We start from the raw sequence: 13716 nt of genomic DNA, 5'->3' as shown, positions 1-13716 counted from the left end.
CAAAACACACACACACACACACACACACACAGAAAACAGGGGCTTTAAGAGATAGTGTAAGTTGTAATGACAAACAAATGCTGTTTTTAAACAGAAGAATATATTTCAATATTTCATATTAACAATAATTATAATGAAACATTTTTAAATATTCAGTTTAAAAATAGTAACAAGCAAAAAATATGCTTAATCCAACTAAATGTGTGTGCATGCACACCTTTCCTGTCTACATGTTCCCTTTCCTTACTAAACATATAAAGACTTTCTGCCCCAACATCTAATTTCTCCATTACAACTTTCAGACAGTTGGAAAATTTCTTCTGAACTTTGGCCTAAATCATACACTTTTCTGACAGTTTCCAGAAAGCTTCCACAGAATGACACTTCTGACTGAAAAGAACAGGCAAAACCAATTTTTTCCTGTCAATAAACACAAGTTAAACAAAATAAAGGTGTCAATCTGAACAAACTTCAACAATTTCCTATAAACATCCAGGAACATGTGCCTCTCCTTTACCTCAGAGCTGGACATGTTAGAGGGAAAAACAGCTGGGATGTAATTATGTCTCTCCTTGCATTACCACAGCTGTTCCAGACATGTCATAACACGATCAAATGATTTTCTGTGTAAGGAGTTCACTCTTAGACCTGGATATATAGAGGATACTGTTACTCCCAGTGCTGAAACTAACTTTGAATTATGAGAGTAGCTTGTAGATTGGGAAGCTAAAGTTTCAAACTAGTCAAGCTACCCTTTTGTAACAGTAGTTGCAATAAAAGTTCATACAAAAAAGTAGCTAACTGGTACATAGCATCTGTTCAGAGGGGCAAAATTTGTTCAAATATAACAGATTTCACATATTGATTTCATAATTAATCAAAACTAGAAAACAATTTAAATAACAGTGAAAACAGCAGTAAAATTTCTCAACTCATAACTCAAATGAATCATTTTGAACGTGTTGATTAACGTACTGTCCGAACATATCCACTAAAATGAATCACACTGAACTCTTTTCTCTCTCTCTTCATCTTGATCATTCTTTCTCAGACAAATTAAAACGATACTGCCAACATCTCTACATTTCTCATTCACCTTGAACAAGAGCTTGACCTTAACCAGCTGACACTGCTCACAGTCAGAACTGAGCTAATAAAATAAACGTCGCAATGAATCAATAAACAGAGAGGGAAGAAGACCATAAACCTGCATCCTGATCTCCATCCTCTCATTCTTCCCCCGGTCCACCACACAGGGAACAGAGCAGAAAGCTTGGCACGACGGGAAACAACAACATTAGACGAGTGAACCAAAAGCAAATGAGGTTAGATTTTCCAAGCACGGATTTCAAAATTATATCAACTCGCCAGAAAGTTTCCTCTATTCATACTCTTTCTTTTTACGATCTGGCTTTCTGGCAAGCCTACAATTTTGCTGCTGAGAGATTTACCACTTTTTTATGAATCCTCTATAAAACCAATAACAAAATGGGTTGCGTGGTTAGTTACATCAAGGTAAGATCTCAGAGATTCAACCACTTACAGGTCAAGACAGAACAACTTGTGGCGCTCGGATTGCACCGACAAGGACAAGCAGAAATTTGTTCAGGCTGAGATTTGGGAACACAGATAACTCTGTAGTTATCATGCAGTCAGAGACACGTCTGCCACTATTTGAGCTGACAGAGAGACAGCACAAGCAGTGATGGTTGATGCTCTATCATGCGAACTCTACCCCCATTGTCACTCTCTCACACTCTCTTCCCCGAACACACTTGGCTGCCTTACAAGAGTAGGTCAGGACTGAAACAGTGGGTCGCTACTAGCATTAACAGCCGATCGCTAGCAGGTCGCTTCTTTGGTCATGCTGAACAAAAATAACACAGTACCACTTGCTTAATGCTTATATCTAAAATATCCTTAAAAAACAACCCACTCTCCAACAACAACAAGCACTTCAAAACATCGTGTAATCCTCAGAAGCATCTCGATTGTTTTGTTGCTGAAGTAATGGCACGTACAAATCTGTGGGCGGGGCTAAAGAGGCAATGATGTAAAAAGTAGGTGTTAATCTTCTTCGGCAAAGGCAAGGTGTGTTCGACATCGGCTGCGGCTGGATGTAACCGATCGGCGAGAGTTGCCGCGTCCAGGCGGGGAGGAGCTGCAAACGGCGACGTGAAGTCGGACACTTTCTGGTTCCCGTAGTGATCGCTCACGTGGTGTTTGCATACTTTAGCACAGCTGAAGTGCAATAAATGCAATATTTGCCAAATTCACAGATATTTCAGACACATTTTCATTCAATACTTTACTGCTTCATACAGCATCTGTTTGAACAAGAATAAAGTTCAAAATAAGCCTGTGTCAATGAAGTGGAGTCAACGTTTTTAATCAGTTTTATTTTGATAAACATGACACAATATAACATCGCGACTACATGAAAAGACTGTTTACTGTTATAAAAAACTGATTTGTGAGCTTTAGTGGAACTAAAGGTGTGAGAATAAACACGAAACGCACGTGATCGTTGTCATGCGGTGAATCCGGCCAATCGTGGAACAGATGTGACGTCATCAGAGCTTGTGCAGTTGCTCTTGAGAAACTGCGCTGGCTGAGTCCTCCGGCTACTCTCGAAACGCTCTCGCGGTACTTTGATGGCTTACGTCACAGTCATGTGGCGTCAGCGCTGCATCTAGTCGGACAAAATTTCTAACCGGCATGCACTGTTTCAAGTCAGCCGCCGATCGGTCTCCGCAGAGCTGCATGAAGTCGAACACACCTGCAGTCTTTTATCACACTATGACGTAATAATGTGACAAAATCCGAAACGAGTCGTTTTCTGAGCATGGTATCAATAAAAGCTGTTTAGACTGACGATAAAGTTTTGGGTTCTGAATTCTGAAACTCAGAAAAGGATATTTTTATAGTACAATGAATGACCTTGTCAAAAGATCCAGGAAAATTGTATTTCTTAATGCATGACCCCTTTAAGACATGATATGACAATTTAAGACAAATTGTAGAAGGTTTGTTTTTTAAAGAAATTCATATTTTATTCAGAAAGAATGGATGTATTTAATTAATCACGTAACATTAAAGAGATTTATGTTACAAAAGATTTTTATTTCAAATAAATTATTTTCCTTTGACGTTTATATCCATCAAAGAATCCTCAAAAAAACCTTTCATGGCTTCCACAAAAATATTAAGCAACACAGCTGTTTTCAACATTGATAATAATTAGAAATGTTCCTTGAGTGACTTAATGATTTACTGAAAGATCATGTTGTGGCACTGAAGACTGGAGTAATGATGCTGAAAATCCAGCTTTGCCATCACAGGAATAAATTACATTTTAACATACATTCAAACACAAAAATGTTATTTTAAACTATAATCATATTTCACAATGTTACTGTTTTCACTGTATTTTTGATCAAAGAAATGCAGCCTTGGTGAACATAAGAGACTTCTTGGTTCAAATGAACAGTTAGTCCCATTCCAAACTCATATCATTGGTGCCAAATGTTGCCAAGTTGGGCTTCTCAAACAAGCAGATTAGACCATGTGATGCCACGACCAGACAGTACAGGAATTACACACTACATCTTCCTAAACTGTTCTTCACCTTTTACTGAAACCATATCTGCACACTGCCGGAGGAGGAGGAGGAGAGCTGATTGGCTGGAACATGTTGAAATACATATGGCTGAAATACACCCATGTGTATTTACATTGGGTGAGGCATTGTTCCACCTATCTACCAAAACAAAAGCTGCTCAGGTGGCAACAGTATGAATCAGCAAAATATCATGGCATACAAACAAACTACTTAGATGTTAATATACCACCTTTCACCAACAAATGCAATTGCTGACAACTTCAACACAGTTTGATGATCTACAGCACTGACAGACATACAGAAACATCTCCTCGAACTGACAGCAATTTCAGAAAGCGCCAAAGGCAAATCTGCCTCACCACAAACACATTTAAAGCTCTCTATCAGCACTGAACATCAATAATATGGAACAACAATAAAAAATAAATAAAAAAATTTAACGTTTTAATTCCATTACATGGAATACTTGATTCTGGTTGCTCAATCATTCTGCTGTCAAACAAGTAATTTGGTACAATAACCACTAAACTGCATAACACACCGTAAAGTCAAGTCCATTTGTTCATTTTTTTGTGCTAATAAAATGGGGGTTACAGTATTAAGGTGACATCATGTGAAGGCCAAGTATGATAACCCATACTCAGAACCGAAACTCTGCATTTAACCCATTCAAGTTACACACGTTGGGAGCAGTGAGTAGTAAACACACACACTGCAAACCGTGGATACACATAACCGGACCAGTGGGCAGCCATTTTTGCAGCGGCGCCCAGGGAGCGATTGGGTAATAGGTGCCTTTCTCAGTCACTTCCTGCAAGTATTGAGAATCGGATTACCAGTCTCTAACTCTCTAACCATTAGGCCAAGACTGCCCCTATCATCAATATATGTCTAATTAAAATAAATATTACATCTACCCTACCATAAGGTCCACTGACTGATATCCTGGCTGTGCTTTCAGCTCTTGTATGAGTCGACAGTCTCTTTCTTTTCACATAATGAAACAATATAACTCAAATCAATATGTAATTTAAATATTTATTTGGTAAGTGGCCATGCAATAAGCAGGATAATAGGCTATACAATCAGCAGGTCGTTACCACTCCACCCTATTTGGGGTGTTCCAACAAGACACCTTTCCTTCGCATTGGGGTCCTGATTACTCCATCTGGTTTATTTTGTAATGAGCAGTTGACTGTGCATTATCCCTTAATACGGTGCCTTATAATAAGAATCACATGTATTGCATTTCTGAAGCACTCCTGAGGAATGCAAGGGCAGAGAAACTTCTGTCAGCTATGCACAAAAGGAGGACAAACAGCACACATTGAGAGTGTCACTTCACACTCGGCTGATGGTAGTCCTTGAGCAGAACTGATAGAACTCTGGTTATTCATTCCTTCTCTCCCTTTAGCTCGTGTCCTGTGGGAAACCGCCACTCCTCTCAGAGGGACGTGGGGATGAAGGCTGCCAAGGTCAACTGTGTCCATAAAATCTTGGCAGCAGTATAATGTGACACTTAATCTCATTGACTGTCAGTGGCTAAAGGAGCTCAAATGAAGGCTGCAGCCTGTTAAAAAGAACCACTCCACTATCTGTGGTCTTAAAGGATTAGTTAACCCGAAAATCTAAATCTGTCATCGTTTACTCACCTTTATGTTATACAAATGACTTTCTTGCCAAGTCATACAGGTTTGCAACAGCATGAGGGTGAGCGTGGTGAAATTCTTCGCCCTCGTGTGAAATTTTCAATTGCGCGGATTCCTATTTAAATGAGCCGTTTTCGTCTGTCAAATTCCGTATGGTAAATGTGAACACACCTAAAGAGTTTGTCAAAGAAGATATATAAGACGAAATAAATAAGTGAGATGTATAACACTCAAGTAAAGCTCTGAGGTGTGGATCATATTTAATCAGCGGTTTATAAAAATGCTCTTCGTAACAGATCATTGAGCACAGCCTCTAATAATGGCAATTAAAATAGCTTAACTCAAAAACTAAGGCTACGTTCACACTGTCATTCCATATCCGATTATATGTCTATCCGATTGGAATCTGATCTAAAATTGACATCCACATTGTGTATCGCAACTGTTCAGATCTGATTTGTGTGTCCATGCCGCTCTTTGGGTTTTCCGGAATATCCGTATTGGATTGTATGGCAATGACCTAGCGTTGGCGCAGGTATACGCCAAAAACAACAACAACAACATCAACATGGAGGGGTTTGCATTTGCAATACAGATGTTGTCTTAATTATAACATGACAATGTGTATCGCTCCGCTGGACTACTGCGTCTTATCAGACAGCGGCAGAACTGTAGGAGGCTGGTACACGTCGTGGCTTTATTAAGTGCTGTTTTCTCTGGCGGCAAAACATGTCTCCGTTATATTGTCATTTTCTGCTCGTCCAGCAATTAATACTTTATAACCTTGTTATTCCTATAACAACATCTGACGTTTACATTTTACGTGCCGTTAGAAAGTCGCATAAACCACGCGAAATCCAATCAGAGCAGTCAGACTGAAATAGATTTCAAGAAATGCATTTATTTTCCAACAATGTCTTAAGTAGATTATGTTTTCAGTGACAGCATTTCATGTGGTAGAAAGCATGACAAAGAAGCTTTTGGGAGTGTGTAATTTCTGTGCCATTAGTGTCTCCAAACAGAATTGCAAAAATTATGTTTGTTTTCAAACAAGCTTTTTCCAACCCCATATACCATTGGTCAATCAGATAGTCCTGCCCCCAAACTCACACCATTGGCTGGGCTCATGTTGCTGTGCTGGTCGAGATGCTCAATCAGACAGAGCAATGTTTTAAAGGACCACAGAACCACAATACTTCCTCTTTTCAGGGGAAACAAACAATCTACAAATGGCTTATTTTAGTGCACTGCACATTACAGTAAAACCGGTCAAATTATTGTAACACTGAAAACATACACTTCATCTTAAAGTCGGCATGACATAAAAAAATAATCTATTTTCTAAATACATGTTATAGTTCTTATTGTGATCAATTCTTCCATGCATCCGTTTGACCTCGTAAATTAAAAATTTCATTAACAGATCTTGCTTTACAAATGACTGACTTCTCTCTGGTGCCGTATGCCTTCTCCAATCATTGCTTAAACTCTTTCTTACAATCGACTGAAAGCTCACATTCAGATCTGCCTCCATCTAATCCACAACCGATGCACAGAACCAAGTCCTTAACCGGCATTTGTTCTTTTTCAATAATCTATTTCACTATACATCCACAATAGGGAAGAAAAGATCTGTTGCTACTTCAGTTTTGGTCATTGTAAATAATTCATGCATTTTGATAGCAAATTGAGTGCATGAACGCAATGAATCTCCCTCTCCAACAGTTTACCTCTCTCACACACACAGATGAAGCCGTGTCACTGCCTGTGGCAGCTGCCAATGTTTCTAAAACAACACTGGTTGAGAGGCTGTAAACACTTTTAATCTTTTACTCAATATAGGCAGGTTACAATGTAAGCAGTGCTGTTAGAAGGGAAGCCAATGCAAAGGGGGCAAAATCTGCCATTGTTGTAAGACAGTTCATTGATGTGAACATAATACAGAACCAAACACGCCTAAATAAAACATTGGGTCACAATGCAAAGCTCAACAGGCCATGTGTACAAACACTCTGACATGAGTCACCTCGTTCCACCTTTACAGGTTTACAGTGTTATGGAGACGGGGGGGTTTATATGACAAATCATTCTGATGACAAATCAGGCTCTGGTCTAATGTCTGTTATATCCAAGGGAGCAAACATCTGCATAGAGTCAGACGAGTGCCATTCATGAGCGAAACTAAGCCGATGACAGATCACACACACCTGACAATACATTCGGGCTGCTATAGAGCAGATGTCACCTAAATGAGCTGATTCAAATTGGCACGAAGTCCTCCCTCACTCACGAAACATTAGCAATATCTGAAGTCACTTGTGCTGCACTGAAGATTGATGCGCACGGTTGACCTGCTCCTGCCCCAACAAAGGACGTCCTTTCGTCCGGGACTCGTCGTGGGACGCTATTAATTTAAATCATTTCACTCCCTTTCATCCTAGCTGGCCGTTTCCTCTTCGTCTGCTCTTCTCCTACGTCCCGAAGAGCCCCCCCCCCCACCAGTCGTCTCCAGTTTCAGTACTGAGAGTGGGCGCAGTGCGAGCCGTCAGATATCGGCTCATGCTGCAAAGGTCAGCAACACAGAGAGCCTGGATCTTTATCAGGACTCATTTACGATCACATAGAACAAAGAATCTGTCAAGCAGAAAAAGATCCAGGCCGCTAGACTCTCTGCATTTGAACCCCAGGGTCCACACTGCCAGCATCCACCCTAGTTTCACAATCACTTGACGTCATTCTGGTATAGTAGGCCAGCTCTGGAAAGAGGGATCCGGTGGGAATGGACACTGGCTTGCTGCTGCACATATGGTGAGAGGTAATGAGAATTATTTCTGCACATACCACTAACAATGCATTTTAGGGGCCTCATAGTCATACTACTAACAATGCATTTTGGGAACCTTATAGCAACATTGAAGAAAAATGTCCCATTGTAATTCCTATATAAAAAGCAACAATTTCATTGTTTTGCATCCCTCTAAGCACATATTCTACTGCTCCCACTGGATTCGACTGAAGCAACAGCAGTCTGTGCAGGAGAAATAAATCTCAAGTTTAATGCATTACCAGCAGCAAGAGCAGTAAAGCTTCCAAAATCTAAAGCAAAGAGATTGCTATTAGAATATTTCCTCTGTACCAATGCAATGATACACATTTCAGATCTGAGCTCTTCCAGTCTGCTATAGCCTCTACTGAAGTCATCAAAGATGCATATGAAAGATGATAGTACATTCTTATATGACAGTCATCTGCAATCTACTGTTAAAGTAGCATTAAAAGAGCCATAAAGACATGATTTTGGACCGTTGTGACCACTACACACTACTCCTCTTTGGGGGTCTGTATGTTTTGTTTTTTGTTTTATGTCTCTTTTGCTCACCAACGCTGCATTTATTTAATCAAAAATACAGAAAACTATAATATTGTGAAATAGTATTACAATTTAAAATAACTGTTTTATATTTTAATATATTTTTTAAAAGTAATTTATTCCTGTTATGGCAAATCTGAGCATTTTCAGCATCATTAATCCAGTCTTCAGCGTCACATGATCCTTCAGAAATCATTCTAATATGCTAATTTTGCTGCTCAATATTTTTTTTTTTATTATTATTAGAAATGTTGAAAATTATTAATATTTTTGTGGAAACCATAATACAATTTACCATAAAACAATTCAGGATTCTTTGATGAATAGAAAGTTCAAAACAACATTAATTTGAAACCGAAATGCTGTGTAACAATGTAAAAGTGATCGTTTTTATCAATTTAATAAATCCTTGCTGAATAAAAGTATTAGCCTAAAGTATTTTTTTGTTGTTGATGATGTAAATGTAATTTTTTACATTTACATATATACATTTTTACATTTGATCATGCATGCTATACATTTTTGTTGTTATGTGAACTGTTTTAGTGTTTACATGCTGAAAAACTATTTAATGGCAGGATTCATTGTTACAGCATACCTCATATAATGTTACAAATGACCTTTCATTTAAAGGAAACTTTCCGAAATAGAGCCTGAAAAATAAATATTCGCTGAAGTAAAAGTATACACAATCTCAGACAAGATGGACAAATATGTGTGAAAATAGGCCTCCACTGCATGGGCACCGAAACTGGCACTAAACCCACAGCTGTCACGGCAAAGGGTGGAGCCTGAAGTGTGTGTGTGTGTGTGTGTGTGTGTGTAGGGGAGGTCCAATTTGGCAACAGCTCATCTGTGTGCAGTATGTGTTACTGCAGAACACACTCCACCAGGTACAATGGGGGGGGGGGGGACACCAATAACAGCAGAAACGAGACCAAACAGGCTTATAGCGAAGGTTTAACATCTCAACCAGCCTCAAGATCCGTAAAAACAGCAGATGTAGGCTATTCCGATAGATGGAGATGCACCCCATCCTCTATTTGACAGACTGATTAACCTCGCCTCGTTATTCCAGATTCTTTATTCTAGTGCAAAAACTGACAAATCAGCTAAATGTAGGCTACCATTAATCGTTTCAGTATTTTAATATCGAATACAATGGGGGTTTTTTTACACAGGGAGCAGCCCTGATATTCAGACATGAAGGCACTGCACAGCTGTCTGAATTTCAGGGCTGTTCCCTGGATTTTCCTCTGTGTATCACTAGATAGCCTACTAATGAGCAAATAATACACAGCCAATGTGAAATACACAAGCCAATGCTCGTGCTCGGTTCATTAATGTCTTTGTTTCAAAAAGAGGTCGCATGCAGCAGCGAGTATAAATAAAGAGTAAGCGCTTACTGTCGCAAAGCAGCCGACGGTTCTGCGGCTTCTGTCTTGTCCGAAGGAAACGGTAACAATGGAAAAAAGCCGCTGATGTGTTGCGCAAATCCACCGACAGAATCCCAGGTCCTGCACTTAAATCGGGGTTTCGCTGCCCGTGCCGACCGCTTATATTTGAGGATGAGGATGGTGATGATGATGAGGATGAGACGAGCGAGCCTCCCGTTTCTCTCCCGCTTCCATTCCCGTTCTGAGCTGCGGACCGATGCGCGTTCCTGGCGTCTCCGTTTCCTGTCCAGCCCCGAAATCCATGTGATTGCGCCCTACCCGTTGTGACGTCATGCAAGGCATGGAAATACGACTCACTGGAGTTTTGACACAATGGCTTTCCCATTAAAAAAATGCAGCATATATGTAGGCTACCCTGTACGAAATGTGCATTGACATGCATTAGGCCCCATTTTCTATGGGCTATAGGAAATTTTCGGAGCGCAATATATTATTTATCTCGCATAGGCTATATGTCTTGGCGTCCCTGACCCTGACGATTAACATATTACAAGCAAAACACTAAAGTTGGTAACACTTTACAATAAGGTTTCATTTAGTTAACATTAGTTAAATATGCCTACATTAACGTTACATGAACTAATAATGAACTGCACTTCTACAAAGCAAGGCAAGTTTATTTACATAGCACATTTCGTACACTAGCCTATGGCAATTCAAAGTGCTTTACAGAAAGGAATTAAAATAATCACAAAATAAAAGCAAGGAAAATTAAAACAGTTATTAAAGAAATTAAAAAAGATGATACAGTTACAAAATCAATTAAAAGAGTAGGCTAAAAAGTAAAAGAGTATAACATAAATGTTAATAAATGTATTAATCTTTGTTAATGTAAATTTCAATATTTAGGCTAATACATTATTAAAATCAAAAGTTCAAAGCTCAAATTTGTTAACAGTTAATGCACTGTATTTGTATTTACTAACGTTAACAAAGATTAACAAATACAGTAACAAATGCTTGCTAATGGTTAGTTTATGTTAGTAAATACATTAACTAATGTAAACAAATGAAACCTTATTGTAAAGTGTAATCGTAAAGTTTTTAATATATGTTTGTAATATTTAAATTTATAGTTGAGTGGTAAATAATACAACTAGGCATATTTGAAATTAAATAACCTAGTGAAATTAATAACAGTGCTATTGTTGCTTAAAAAGGAATAGCCTATGTATCGTTCAAAAATTTTCTGTCAGCAATTTTTTTGGTATAACACTTTAGTTTGGGTCCAGTTCTTCTCACTATTATCTAGTTGCTTATTAGCATGCATATTACTAGGATATTGGCTGTTTATTATAACTCATAAAAGTTTATTGAGGCAACGGTCATTAATAGTTAGTTAACAGTGAGAATTGGACCCTAATCTAAAGTGTGACCAATTAAAAAAATAAATAATAATACTTCTATTCAACAAGGACGCATTTAAATTATTAAATGTAACAGTAAAGAAATTTAGAATGTTACAAAAGATTTCTATATCAAATCATTTTTTAACTCTTTTTGATTAAGAAAATGATTCTTAAGCACCAAATCATCATATTATAATGATTTCTGAAGGAAAATCAGCTTTGCTATAGCCGAAATAAATGGCATTTTAAAATACAGACCTGTTAAAAAAAAAGTTATTTTACATTTTAATAGTATTTCAAAACATTCGTTTTTACTGTATTTTTGATCAAATAAATGCAGCCTTTGTGAGAATAAGAAACTACTTTCAAAAACATTTAAAAGTCTTACTGACCTCAAACTTTTGAATGCATATCTTTGTGACACCCTAATTAACTTAATGCCTTAGTTTGTAGGTGATGCCACAGGTGGGACGTATAGATAACGATGGGAGTTCAAAGGGGTAAGAAATAAGATGAGTATGAAGACAAGACGGCCTGCAGGCTAACCACATCACACAAGTGTGACTCATCAACCTTATGTGAAACTGAGACCACTACAATCTCAGCATGACCATATTCCTGTGGTCTACATTACCGTCTCGATTCTTAGAGAAGATGTACAGTATGTGCTCTGCATTCAGTAAAGGAACAGAGCGAAAATGTTCCAAATAGTAAAAGAACCTAAATTATTTTTTTTTTAAATATATATAAAGCGTGCTATAGAAAGTGAATTTCACAGCCTCGTAAATTTTAACCAAGCAATACAGTAGGTGCTGAAGACACAGTGTGTATTCTGCCAGTTACATCTGTTACTGCAAGTGATTTTCAAATCTGGTGTAAAGGGTTAGTCCTCCCAAAAATGAAAATGATCCCATAATTTACTTACTCTCAAGCCATCCTAGGTGTTTATGACTTTCTTCTTTCAGCCAAACACAATCAGAATGATATTTAAAAATATCCTGGTTCTTCCAAACTTTATATGGGAGTGAATAGTAACTGAGATTTTGATGCCCAAAAAAGTGCATCCATCCATCATAAAAGTAGGGGTGGGAATCTCTAGGCACCTCACGATTCGATTCAAATGACTCAGATGAATGATTCAGAGGGCTGCGATTCGATGCTAAATCGATTATCAGGATCTTTTTTTTGTGTGTGTGTGACTATAAATACTTTGCTTTAAAAGTAGAAAGTAATGACCCATAAAGAATTAACGTACAATATATTTGATTAACATTGCAAAGAACCAACAGGAAAATACATGTGTGTCTGAACTAGCAGGAGCATATTTGTAGTAAATTAATAATATAACAACGACCGGTAACGTTACAGCCGAGTGTTTTTCCTCCTCTGGCTGGAAACGTGTCATATGGCTTCTCATATGTGTCTTGTTTCCGAAATATTTTACTTTTACTCTACAAAGCTTACAACTAGTGTGGCTCTTGTCCAGCTCCTTTCCCCCTTTAACGTCAGAAGCCAAAATATTTCCACACGTCAGCTTTTAACGAGGAGGGTGTTTGGATTTGGCGCTCAGCCATCGCGTCCGCGTCTGTTACGTGCACGCCACAGACGGTCCGGCCACTGCACTTCCGCGCTTCAGAGTTCCGTCTTTCGCGTTCCGTCAATATTACGTTATTATAAATATATATCTAAAAATTTTTTTTTTTTTTTGAAAATCGATTTTTGACAATTGTGAATCGATTCAGAATCGTCCACGTCCGCATCGCGATGCATCTAAGAATCGATTTTTTCCCCCACCCCTACATAAAAGTAATCCATATTCATAATTTCATGAACTATAATCACTGGCTTTGCAGTAATGGCCGTACACGAGTCTAGTTCCGGCGGCAGAGTGACCTCTGACCCGACGCATGGTGTATTGACGAATGCGGAAGAGCAGAGGATAGAGCAAAACAAAACACCGGTCAAGAATGAGAAGTCAAAAATGAGAATTTTTAAAGAAAAATGTGGGTTTGTTGCCCAGCCCTATTTGTTTAAACCGCAAGAGTTTATTCTTATCTAAGCTTATACTCCATGCCTTCATACTTCATGCCTACTTCCTAAGTCATGCGTCGGGTCAGAGGTCACTCCGTTACCGGAAGCAGTGATTATAGTTTATAAATGTATAAATATACATTTATATAAATGTATAAATATGGATAATTTTCATACACAAATGCACCGCTTTGCTTCAGAAGGCCTTTATTAACCCCTTGAGCTGTATGGATTACTT

At 38.3% G+C, this 13716-nt stretch overlaps 1 protein-coding gene across 2 annotated transcripts in view; it reads right to left on the bottom strand.

Moving 5' to 3' along the window:
• Window positions 1–10410, bottom strand: part of raph1a (Ras association (RalGDS/AF-6) and pleckstrin homology domains 1a) — a 75120-nt gene extending 64710 nt beyond the window's left edge. The window contains exon 1 of one of the 2 annotated variants that reach the window (XM_056251685.1): window positions 10048–10410. The gene's annotated coding sequence lies outside the window, so the exon portion shown is untranslated. The remainder of the gene's footprint in view (window positions 1–10047) is intronic. The other variant, XM_056251683.1, reaches the window with a different exon arrangement.
• Window positions 10411–13716: the final 3306 nt, after the last annotated feature.

The sequence above is a fragment of the Rhinichthys klamathensis genome, unplaced genomic scaffold (assembly GCF_029890125.1).
Source record: "Rhinichthys klamathensis goyatoka isolate OS25496 unplaced genomic scaffold, OSU_Roscu_1.1 h1tg000088l_1, whole genome shotgun sequence".
Taxonomy (NCBI): domain Eukaryota; kingdom Metazoa; phylum Chordata; class Actinopteri; order Cypriniformes; family Leuciscidae; genus Rhinichthys; species Rhinichthys klamathensis.
This window is presented reverse-complemented; position numbering and strand designations above follow the sequence as displayed.